The sequence below is a fragment of the Lemur catta genome, chromosome 11, assembly GCF_020740605.2.
Source record: "Lemur catta isolate mLemCat1 chromosome 11, mLemCat1.pri, whole genome shotgun sequence".
Classification (NCBI taxonomy): Eukaryota; Metazoa; Chordata; class Mammalia; order Primates; family Lemuridae; genus Lemur; species Lemur catta.
This window is the reverse complement of record NC_059138.1, coordinates 91588646-91599663: the sequence shown is the minus strand read 5'-3', so window position 1 is coordinate 91599663 and position 11018 is coordinate 91588646. Positions and strand designations below refer to the sequence as shown.

General features: G+C 42.3%; 1 pseudogene across 1 annotated transcript; it reads right to left on the bottom strand.

The window, feature by feature from the left end:
• Positions 1–2703: 2703 nt before the first annotated feature.
• Positions 2704–5867, bottom strand: LOC123647025 (annotated as a pseudogene). The gene is made up of 3 exons (XR_006738111.1): positions 5787–5867; positions 4285–5109; positions 2704–4064 (listed from the first exon to the last, which is right to left on the bottom strand). The product of XR_006738111.1 is annotated as a heat shock protein HSP 90-alpha-like (transcript).
• Positions 5868–11018: the final 5151 nt, after the last annotated feature.

Below are 11018 nucleotides of genomic sequence, written 5' to 3'. Positions count from 1 at the left end.
CATAGTTGATGTGCCACAGCTCCCTGTACTTGCCAAGTCTTTCTCCCAGTCCAGATCTCCCTGCCGAAGACCAATGCACACACTCAGTTCTCTGCTGGCCCTCTCACCTTTGCTTTCTAGATCTCTCCCCATCTGCCCACTGCCAGCTGAGGCCCTCCAGCATTGTCACTTGGGCCATGGCTGCAGCCAGCTAGCTGACGCTGGGGCTCTGGGCTCTCCTGCATTCCCAGTTAAACCCTGGTGGACATCAAAGCTGTTTTTCCAAAACAGGACATTTTTACTCTATTGTTAACCCTCCTCCATGGTTCCCCATGACCAATACAGATTCTTAAGCAATGGTGTACCCCAGAATGTCTTCAAAGAGATCATACATAATGCGCTTGCTCAGGAGCCATGGGAAAACCTGGAAGAGGACCTCATCAAATTCACTGTTGCAGTGAACTCTAAACTCTGCAGCATGGCCCTAGAGATGCTCCAAACCTGTCCAGCCCCAAACCTCGCCTCCCCCTGTCTGAGCCTGTGCTCCAGCGACACTCACACTGAACTGCCGGCATTCTAGAAGTCCGCCTGGCAAGTGTCGTCTCCACCTTTCCACACTCTTCCTGTTCCCTGGATGCAGCCATCCTGGTCCAACTGGCAAACTCCGATCTTCCCAAGAGTAGGCACAAAGCTTCTCTTCCCCTGTGAAGCCATCCCTGATTGCCTTGGGAAAAGCTATCCCTCCTTCACTTATGGTTGGTTGTACCTTTCTCCTGGTACACCCGTATCTACTATTGCAATGTTATCCTTAGCATTTGGGGCTTTTGTTTCCTCTACTAGACTGCAAATATTCAAGGGGTCTTTATGTCTATGGACCCCAGACCTAGGACATAATCGATAGTAAATAAGCATTTTTGGGTGAATACATTAATGAATGAAAGGATAGCAGAGAATAGTTTTTGTTCAAATGATATGGAACATGGAATAGAAAAAACAACTACAAAAACAAAATGATTGCTTGCATTTATATGACACCTTATAGCTCATACTCCCACGTAACTTGTGACTCCTTATCTCCTGACAGTAAATGTTCACAGGATTTACTGTGATTTAACAGGATTTTATATTTTCTTATTTTTTTGTCTTGGGGAATTATGGCCTTTAGCAGGTTGGGTAGTCATCGTGTCCTTCCTCCTCTGCCTCAGCCCCTGTCCCCACACCACACCCACTCTCAGGATGCTGAGCGGGAGCCTCCCCATCCCATCTGCCCATGTGGCTGCTCTGTTTCTCAGCACAGCCGGCCAGGCGTTTGAGCTCAGGATTGGATGGCAGATGCTGACTTTCCTGGTTGACCACACAGTCACCATCATTCCGTGTGAGAACACCAGAATCACTTCCTGTGGCCCAGCTAGAGCGTAAACTCTGCTGCCTGGCTTATCTGACCCCCTTTTAATCACCTCCCCAGAGTCAGACGCCAAACCCTAAGCCTCTCTGAGAGGACACCCCCACTGCCTGCTGCACAGATTTCCTCCAAGCCCAGTGTGGATGAGGGCGAGTTTTCTCGGTGGCCCTTTGGCTGTACATAGACAGACACAGAGAATGTTCCTGCTTTTCACCTAAAAATCCACTGACAATGTATTTTAAGAAAATAATCTGAAATGCACACAAAGGTTAAGGCACAAAGATATGAATCACAGAAATACCTACAATGATGCAAATGTGATATATATGTATATGTGTGTGTACGTGCATGTCCTTGACCTTAAATTCTGACACTGTTGCTTACTTATCTAAATAGAAATTTTGATAGTACCACTATCATTTCACAGGGTGGCTGCGGGGACTTCACGTATGTGTGCACGCACACGCAGAGGGAGGCCTGTCTGCACAGCCTGCTGGGCAAGAGGGAAAGGAGACCTGACTTCTGAAGGCAGCATAGCAAGTTTCTCTTTGCAGTAGGCCCAGAGTCAGCTACTTTAGAGTCTTGTGCTTCTCCAGTTTTCTTTTTATCCCCTATTCTTTTTTGTTCTGTTTTGGTTTTTTAATTTTTTTTTTAACTTATCTGTATTTGTCACAAGTTTTAAGTGGATTGTGACTTGGGCACCACATTTCCATTCACAAGCCTCACTTTTCAAAACAGCTTCACAACACGCATGGGGAGGGCTTATAATTTTGCTCCTCTAAATAATACTTTTTCTTTGGAAAACAAGCCCTGTGTAGAGTTTCATCAAGTTGCTTCAATTTAAACATACTTATTTCTAGAGGACTTAGTACATGCAGAAACTACAAGGTGATGAAAAGTTTAAAAAGTAGATTCTAGAAGATGAACTCAAGTCATTTAACAAATACTTTTCTTCTAAACATCAAGATATATCTTGGAATACTCAGTGACAAAAGATTTGGTCTACTAAGGAATCCAGCTTAATATCTAAACACTCTAGGCCACAAAGTTAACAGAGGTTAGATATATCTTACAACACTTTTTACCTCGGTCTATTAAAATAAGCCAATGTGAAACCAGAAAAGCATTACTAGCTCTGCTTTAGTGCCTAAAGTATCACAGTATCACACTTAGAAAGAAATCTTATCTTCCCCTTAAGGTAGTTATTGTCATGCCATACAGATTTTTTAAATGTTAAAAATAAATTTAAAAAATCCTTGAAAATATATTATCAGAGGAAATGAAGTATTGAACACGTATATAAGTCATTCTTCAGAGAGAGCTTAGTCTACTTCCTCCATGAGTGATGTGTCGTCATCTCCTTCAAGAGGTGGCATCTCTTCAATTACAGCAGCGTCAGTATCATTGGTAGTAGGGTCATCTTCATCAATTCCCAGACCAAGTTTGACCATCCTGTAGATCCTGTTAGCAGGGGTCTGGGATCTTCCAGACTGAAGCCAGAAGGCAGGAGTGCAGTAACGTAAAGCAAGATGGCCAGATCCTTCAGACTTGTCGTTCTTGTCAGCCTCTGCCTTTTGCCTTAGGGTCTCAATAATGGAATGGTCAGGGTTTATCTCCAGGTGTTTCTTCGCTGCCATGTAACCCATAGTGGAGGTGTCTCTTAGGGCTTGAGCTCTCATAATTCTTTCCATGTTTGCTGTCCAGCTATATGTGCTTGTGACAATGCAGCATGGGGATGTCACCAATCCAGTTTGACAGAACCAGGTTTTCAACTTTTTTCTCCAAGATGTCTTTCATGATTTTGCAGAGGTTTTCAAACTTTGTTTTTTTCTCTTCCTGTTTCTTTTTCTCTTCTTCATCTCCTGGAAGTTCTAAGCCTTCTTTGGTGGCTGACACTAAAGTTTTCCCCTCAAATTCCTTTTGCTGTTGGACGCCGTACTCATCGATTGGCTCGATCATATAGATCACTTCTAAGCCATGCTTCCGAAGACGGTCCACGAAGGCTGAGTTAGCTACCTGGTCCTTAGTCTCACCTGTGATATAGTAGATATGTTTCTGATTTTCCTTCCTTCTGGTGCAATAGTCTTTGCAGAAGCAGATGTATAGTATCGTAACAGCTCTGAAAGCTTCTTTTGGTTTTGAGAGTTTTCATGTATTCCAAGCTTTATGTTTTTAAAGAAGTGCTCATAAAGCTTTTTGTAGTTCTCTTTATCTTCTGCCAATTTGGTGAAGAGCTCTAAGCACTTTTTGACCAAATTCTTTCTGATAACTTTCAAAATTTTGCTTTGCTGCACCATCTCACAGGAAATATTTAGAGGGAGATCCTCAGAGTCCACCACTCCTCTAAGGAAATTCAAGTATTCAGGGATCAGCTCCTCACAGTTATCCACAATGAAAACTCTGTGCACATAGAACTTAATGTTGTTCTTTTCCTTTCTGTTTTCAAATAGGTTGAAAGGAGCAAGTCTTGGGACAAAAAGAAGAGCTCTGAATTCCAACTGTCCTTCAACCAAAAAGTGCTTCACCACCAAATGATCTTCCCAGTCATTGGTCAAGCTCTTATAGAATTTTCCGTATTCTTCATTAGTAATATCATCAGGATTTCTGGTCCACATAGGCTTTGTTTTGTTGAGCTCTTCTTGATCAATGTACTTTTCCTTTTCTTCTTCTTCTTCTTCTTCTTCTTCTTCTTCTTCTTCTTCTTCTTCTTCTTCTTCTTCTTCTTCTTCTTTCTTCTTCTTCTTCTTCTTCTTCTTCTTCTTCTTCTTCTTCTTCTTCTTCTTCTTCTTCTTCTTCTTCTTCTTCTTCTTCTTCTTCTTCTTCTTCTTCTTCTTCTTCTTCATCTCCTTCTCCTTCTCCTTCTCCTTCTCCTTCTTCTTCTTCTTCCTTCTTCTTCTTCTCACCATCCTTCTTTTCTTCTTTTTCTTCATCAGAACCAACATCTTCTATTTCAGGATTGTCATCAGATTCCAGATTCCTTTTCTTCTTTTTCTTTCTCCTCCTCCTTGTCTTCCTTTTCTTCAGCCTCATCATCGCTGACTTCTTTGTCACGTCCCTTCTCCACACACAGAGTAATGGGATAGCCAATAAACTGAGAATGTTTCTTCACAATCTCCTTTATTCTTCTTTCCTCCAAGCACTCAGTTTGGTCTTCTTTCAGATGGAGGATAACCTTTGTTCCATGACCCATAGGTTCACCTGTGTCAGTTCTAACTGTAACAGATCCCCCTGCTGAGGACTCCGAGGCATACTGGGAGTCATCGTTATGTTTGGTGATCACAGTTACTTTTTCAGCAACCAAATATGCAGAATAAAAACCAACGCTAAACTGACCAATCATAGATATGTCTGCACCAGCCTGCAGAGCTTCCATGAATGCCTTGGTCCCAGACTTGGCGATAGTACCAAGGTTATTGATCAAGTCGGCCTTGGTCATTCCAATTCCAGTATCCACAATAGTGAGGGTTCGATCTTGTTTGTTTGGTATGAGATTAATGTGTGACTCTTTCCCAGAGTCTAGTTTACTGGGATCTGTCAAGCTTTCGTTTGTATCTGATTTTGTCCAAAGCATCCAATGAGTTTGAAATGAGCTCTCTCAGAAAAATCTCTTTGTTTCAGTAGAAAGTATTGATGATCAATGACATCAGCAGGGCAATTTCTGCCTGAAAGACAAATGTCTTAACCTCTTCCTCCGCCACTGGTTGGGGTTGGTCTTGGGTCTGGGTTTCCTCAGGCACCACAGCAGCACCAGGACGCTGATGAAACTTTATCTCCTATCCTAATCCTCATTTTGCCATGCAAATAAACCTGCTTTGCATTATTTAAAAAAGATCTCTCTTTTTTCCATGAAGCTCAAGACTCATTGCTACACTGTCTCCTAAGAGCATTAATTAAATTAATGTACTTATTGACACAAATTAACTGAACAGGAGAATAAATAAAGTTTTAAGCTTTCTAAACCAAGCTCCTCCAACAAACTTCAACAATTTATGGTGTCCCACCCTACACTAAAACATGTAAGGGTGTAAACTCATGCTTTTCAACCTCAGAGATCCACCCTGAGTCTCAGCTTGATGACCTGCAGGTAACAAGTGGCCGTTTGCTTTAAAAGCAAATAGGCTTCCAAACTGAGATCTTGTGATTCATGGCAACATCCTGCCCCTGAGAAAAGAATCTTATCATGAGTTCCTCAAATTGTTTATGTACTGATTAATGTGTCCCCTACTGATATTGAAAGGGACACTGATTTATTTCTGACTTAGAAGTTTTACTGATTGTCTTGCAATTAGACATTTTAGCCTGCATATTGCCATCTGCAGCCAAGATTGTAAGTTTTGTATTCTACCCTCCAATGAAAAAGGACAACTCCAGCATGAGGAGTCCTCTCCCCTTCTTATAAACTCACCTGTAAAAGCCTTCCAACTTGTAACAGACCCCCGGACACTTCCAACTTTGTTGGTGTGTCTTCCACAGCTGGTCCCCACATTTGGTTTCCAATAAACCTTTGTCAAATTAGTTCTGTCTCAACAGAGCTAATTTCGGTCAACAAGCCATAATCCCACTCATTTATGACAGCTTATATTTTAGTTTAGTAACGTATTATTTGTATCATAACCTAGGTACAGTAAAAACTGGTTTTGCCTAGAAGGAAAAAGGATATAGAACAAGAAAATGTGCAACTATTCCAGACTGGGCTGAGTTAACGTTTGAGAGAACAGAGCCAGACCAGACTGGCCCCGTTCTGCTGGACCACAAAGGAATTCACTCAGAAGCCAACAGCTTGCTTGATGCCTCCAAGCCCCATGCAAGGAGAGGGAACAGTCCTCGTTCCATTACACCCTGATGTCAAAGAAAGGCTTCTTCCCTTTCCTCCCATTCCCAAGTGTGGAAAGCTCTTGCGCAGCGGATCCCAAATCCAGGCTGTCATGTGAAGCAGCTCACTTTGTCTCTGTATCCAAGTCTGTGCATTAGGGTAGCTGCTGCTTAGACAGCATCCTTCATCCCATTGGGTGGGCCGTTTGTAACTAACCCCTTTGTTACCATAACAACATATTCAGTTAAAGAACTCCAGCAGGTTCTGGGGAACAGTGGGGTGCAGCAATTGTTCTCTGTATAATGTCAAGGTCTGAAGCAGCAAACCCTCTGCTCCCCTCAACACAACCCAAGCCCCTGCCCCTCCCTCTGCCCAGCTGTCTTGAATGGTCCCTCTTCTTAGATAATCTTAACTCAGTCATCACAGCCTCTCTCTTCAGTCCCCTTTAATCTGGAGACTTTGAGTCAGCACTACAGAGATTTTGGTTGTGCAGCCATCACTTCTGTCACCTCACCCTGCACCAACTCCCTCTCCACAGCCGGAGGTCCAGGAGAGCCTTGCTCTTAGAGGAGGCCACATTTTGGAACACACGCCCCCAACCTCCCAGCCTGTCTCCATTCTCATCTAAGGGGAAAATCTGAGTGGGTCTGGTTAGCAGGCATTAGTGAGTCCCAGTTCTCTGAACGAGAAACACTTAATAGCAGGGCACGCACGAACCAGGTTTATTCCTGTGTGGGAAAGCCATCTCCCACACACGATGACATAAAAAGGGCCAGAATATTTCTAAAGACTTGTAAGTGCTGCAAGGATTTAAAATAATGTCCTATTTTTAAAATCAAAAACAAACTTGGAACCTTTTATTCCATCTTTCTGGATAGTTGATATTCCCTTTGGTTTCTGACAAAATTTGGTGAAGGAGAAGATAAGATCGCTTTTATGCTTTTATTGACATCTGATGACAAATTTATTTTATTCTTTTTAATTTTTCATGCTTTATTGATCTATATTACCTTGCTTTCCTGAGCCATAAAGGTTTAGAACACGACATTGGGAATGTATTGCTACAGATAAAAAAAATAACAAAACACTAATATTAGCACTTCCTATGACTTCAACTCCTCAAGATGTCCCAACATGCAAATGATAATAACTCTCTAAAAAATAGCTTTCCTAAATACATAAAATGATAATGCAAGTTAATCTTATATCAGATGGGTAGAAACACTGTCAGCTCGGAGTAATTTTCACGTAGTCGAATACATCACAAGACTCCAAATGCTATCCCCAGTACAGGCAGCAATAAAACACGCTCAAGACTGCCCATTCCTGGGGTTCTGTGCATGCCCTGACTCAGCACATAAGGTTCACTCCCACAGTGACACATGCTGTAGGCTAGCACTTGGGAACACAGAGAAGTAAAGGAAGAATAAGGAGAAAAAGCACTGTCCCTGACTTTATGGAGGAGTACACTTAAAGTCAGGTAGAGAAAGAGACAAAAATTAAAGAATAAGAAATGTGGAGCAGCAATGCCAACAATGACAAGGGTTGAAAAGGGAACATGCATGATATGAAGAGAGTACCACAGAAAGGTCATGATGGGGCTGCTCGGACGTTCTGAGGACAGAGAAGGACATGAGCAAATGTCCTCTGGCAGGAAGGAACGCAGGGAGGTCCAGGCACTGGAAGATTCTGGTGCTGAGGATATGGAGAGCGAGTGGGGCTTGGTGCTGTGTGAGGCTGTGAGACCAGTGTGGGCAGGTATGCGAGGATGTGTCAGGGAGTTTTACCTGAGTCTTGCTTTCAAGAAGAATTAGAAATCACTAGAGCGATTTGAGGGTGTTCCCAGGGCCTTGGGAGATGACATAATCAGATCTGAGTCTCAGAAATGGCAGGATTCCTCTGACACATCCCCTCTCTGTCTTTACGGCTTCCCTCGTGCCCAGACGAGGACCCGTGCGATTACTTTGAGTCCACCTGGTAAAGCAGGATGTCTCCTCATCGCCAGGTCCTTAACTTAATGGCATCCACAAAGTCCCTTTGGCCATGGACGTTACTATATTTATAGCTTCCAGGGATGGGGTGTCATTTTTGTCTGCCACAGGTGCACAGGTAGAAAAGCTGGGAGGCAGCAGCCTTGAGAGAAACGAAGGCCCTTGGGCCAGAACATCTGCAGGGGAGAGGGATAGAAAGGGAAGGTCCGGGAGGCAAAGTTGGCAGGACGCCATAACGGACTGAGCGTGGACAGTAAGAGGAATGGAAGCACCCAAATAACTATCAGCGCATCCTTGAATTACAGTGTGAGTTCTAAGAGCATGAGTGTTATGTTTGGAAGGGATCAAGGTTTGGCGAGAAAGTCCATGAGTTTGATTTGGGTTATTTTGAGTTTAAAGGCCTTGGGGTCATTCAAAGGGAGATTCCAAGTAGATACTTAGACAGACAGATCTACAACTAAAACTAGGTTTGTCCATAATGTAAATCTGAGATATGTATTATTGAACTGTCCTCTATACCTCATGTAGCATCAAAGAAGGTAGAGAAAAGGGAGAGACAGGGGGAGACGGGAGGGCAGCACACACCTTCCCATGTGGGCGGGGTACTGGGGTGTGAATACTGGTCACTGGCCCCAGGAGCAGTTTGAGTTTGCTGTCTCATTTCGTTTCCCAGCAGCACCGTGCGGCCGTCATCATCACCCCAGCTTAATAAAATGGACGTTAGAAATGCTTAAGTGACAGCGTGTGTTATGAGTTGAAGTGTGTCTCCCGAAAGATACGTCGAATCCTGACCCCAACACTCATGAATCTTATGAATGTGACCTTATTTGGAATGGTCTTTGCAGATCAAATTAAGTTAAGACAAGGCCATTAGGGTGGGTCCTAATCCAAAATGACCGGTATCTTTATAAGAAAAGGAAAACACACAGTTAAAATGGCTTTTATTGAAAAGATAGGCAATAATGAATGCTAGCAAGGATGTGGAGAAACAGGAACCCTCGCACGCTGTTGGTGGGAATGTAAATTAGTGCAACTACTATGGAGAACAGTAGGGAGGTTCCTCAAAAAACTAAACATAGAACTACCATATGACCCAGCAATCCCAGTGCTGCGTATATATCCAAAAGAAAGGAAATCAGATACAGAACACATATCTGTACTCTCACGTTTATTGCAGCACTAGTCACAATAACCAGAGTTTGGAGTCAACCTAAATGTCCATTAACAGGTGACTGGATAAAGAAATCATGGTGCATATACACAATGAAATATTATACAGCCATAAAAAAGAATGAAATCCTGCCATCTGCAACAACATGGATGGAAGTGAAGAACATTATGTAAAGTGCAATAAGCCAAGCACAGAAAGACAAATTTGCATGTTCTCACTCATATGTTGGAGCTAAATATTAAAACAATTGATCCCACAGAGACAGAGAGTAGAATGACTGTTACCAGAGGCTGGGAAAGGTAATTCAGAGTGGGGGATAAAGTGAGGATGGCTAATGGATGAAAAAATATAGTTAGTTAGACAGAACAGACAATATTTGATAGTAAAACAAAGTGAGAATAATTAACAATAAGTTAGGGTATACTTTAAAATAACCAAAAATGTGGAATTGGAATGTTCCTAACACAAATAAATAAGTGGTTGAGGTATAGATACCCCAGTTACCTTGATTTGATTAATACACATTGTATGCCTGTATCAAAACATTACATGTACCCTGTAAAGGTATATAATTATTATGTACCCATAATAACAAAAACTATTTTTTCTAAAGAAGGAAAACACAATGTGAACATAGATGCACACAGGGAGAATGCCAGGTTGTGGCAATGGAGGCAGAGATTCAAGTGACATGTCTTCTGGTCTAGAAATGCAAAGCATTGAAGCTAGAAGAGACAAGAAAAGATTCTACCCAGAGTCTCAGAGGAAGGATGGCTCTTTCAATACCTGGATCTTGGGCTTCTAGACTCCAGAACTGTGGGTGAATAAATTTATGCTGTTTTAAGCTGTCCAGTTTGTCGTACTTTGTTATGGCAGTTCTAGATCCAAGATATAGGACCCAGTCTGATTTCCAAACCCTATTTTTCTGTGCTGTTCCATTTCTGAACAAGATATTCAGTGCTATTTTTCTGCAAATTAATTTTTATGGCTACTGTCTTAGTCCATTTGGGCTGCTATAACAAAATACCATACACTGGGTGGCTTATAAACAACAAAAATTCATTTCTCACAGTTTTAGAAGCTGGAAAATGCAAGATCAAATCATCGGCAGATTCAGCATCTAGAGGTGGCCTGCTTCCTTGTAGATGATGTTGCTCTATGTCCTCGGGCGATGGAAGGGTGAGGGTCCTCTGGGGCCTCTTTTACAAGGTCACTAGTCTTCACTCTCATAAAGTGATCACCTCCCAAAGGCCCCGCCTCCCTAAAACCATCACCTTGAGGATTTCAATACATAAATTTAGAGGGAAGAGGGTGCAAACATTCAGACCATTGCAGCTATACTGATTGGTAAATGGGAAAATCAAACAAAAGTCAAGTTGTGGGTGCAGCTGGAAAAATAAAGGCTGCAAATTCCAAACTGAGAATTATCTCAATGTTTTCAGTCCCGATGTTTCAGTGTTAAGAAGGTGGAATAAGATAAGGACTAGAAGAAGAGTTGTCTCTATGTTTTCTGTGTTAAAGACTAGAGGAAAAAATTAAAAGGGGATTGAAGACATTTCAGAGGGCAATGGCAGAGTGGAGAAAAATAAAAGTTGAGGTCTAAGAAGAAAGATTCAGAAACAATTTGTCCCAGTGAGGACTGGTGGGTCCCCAGTTTCTGCC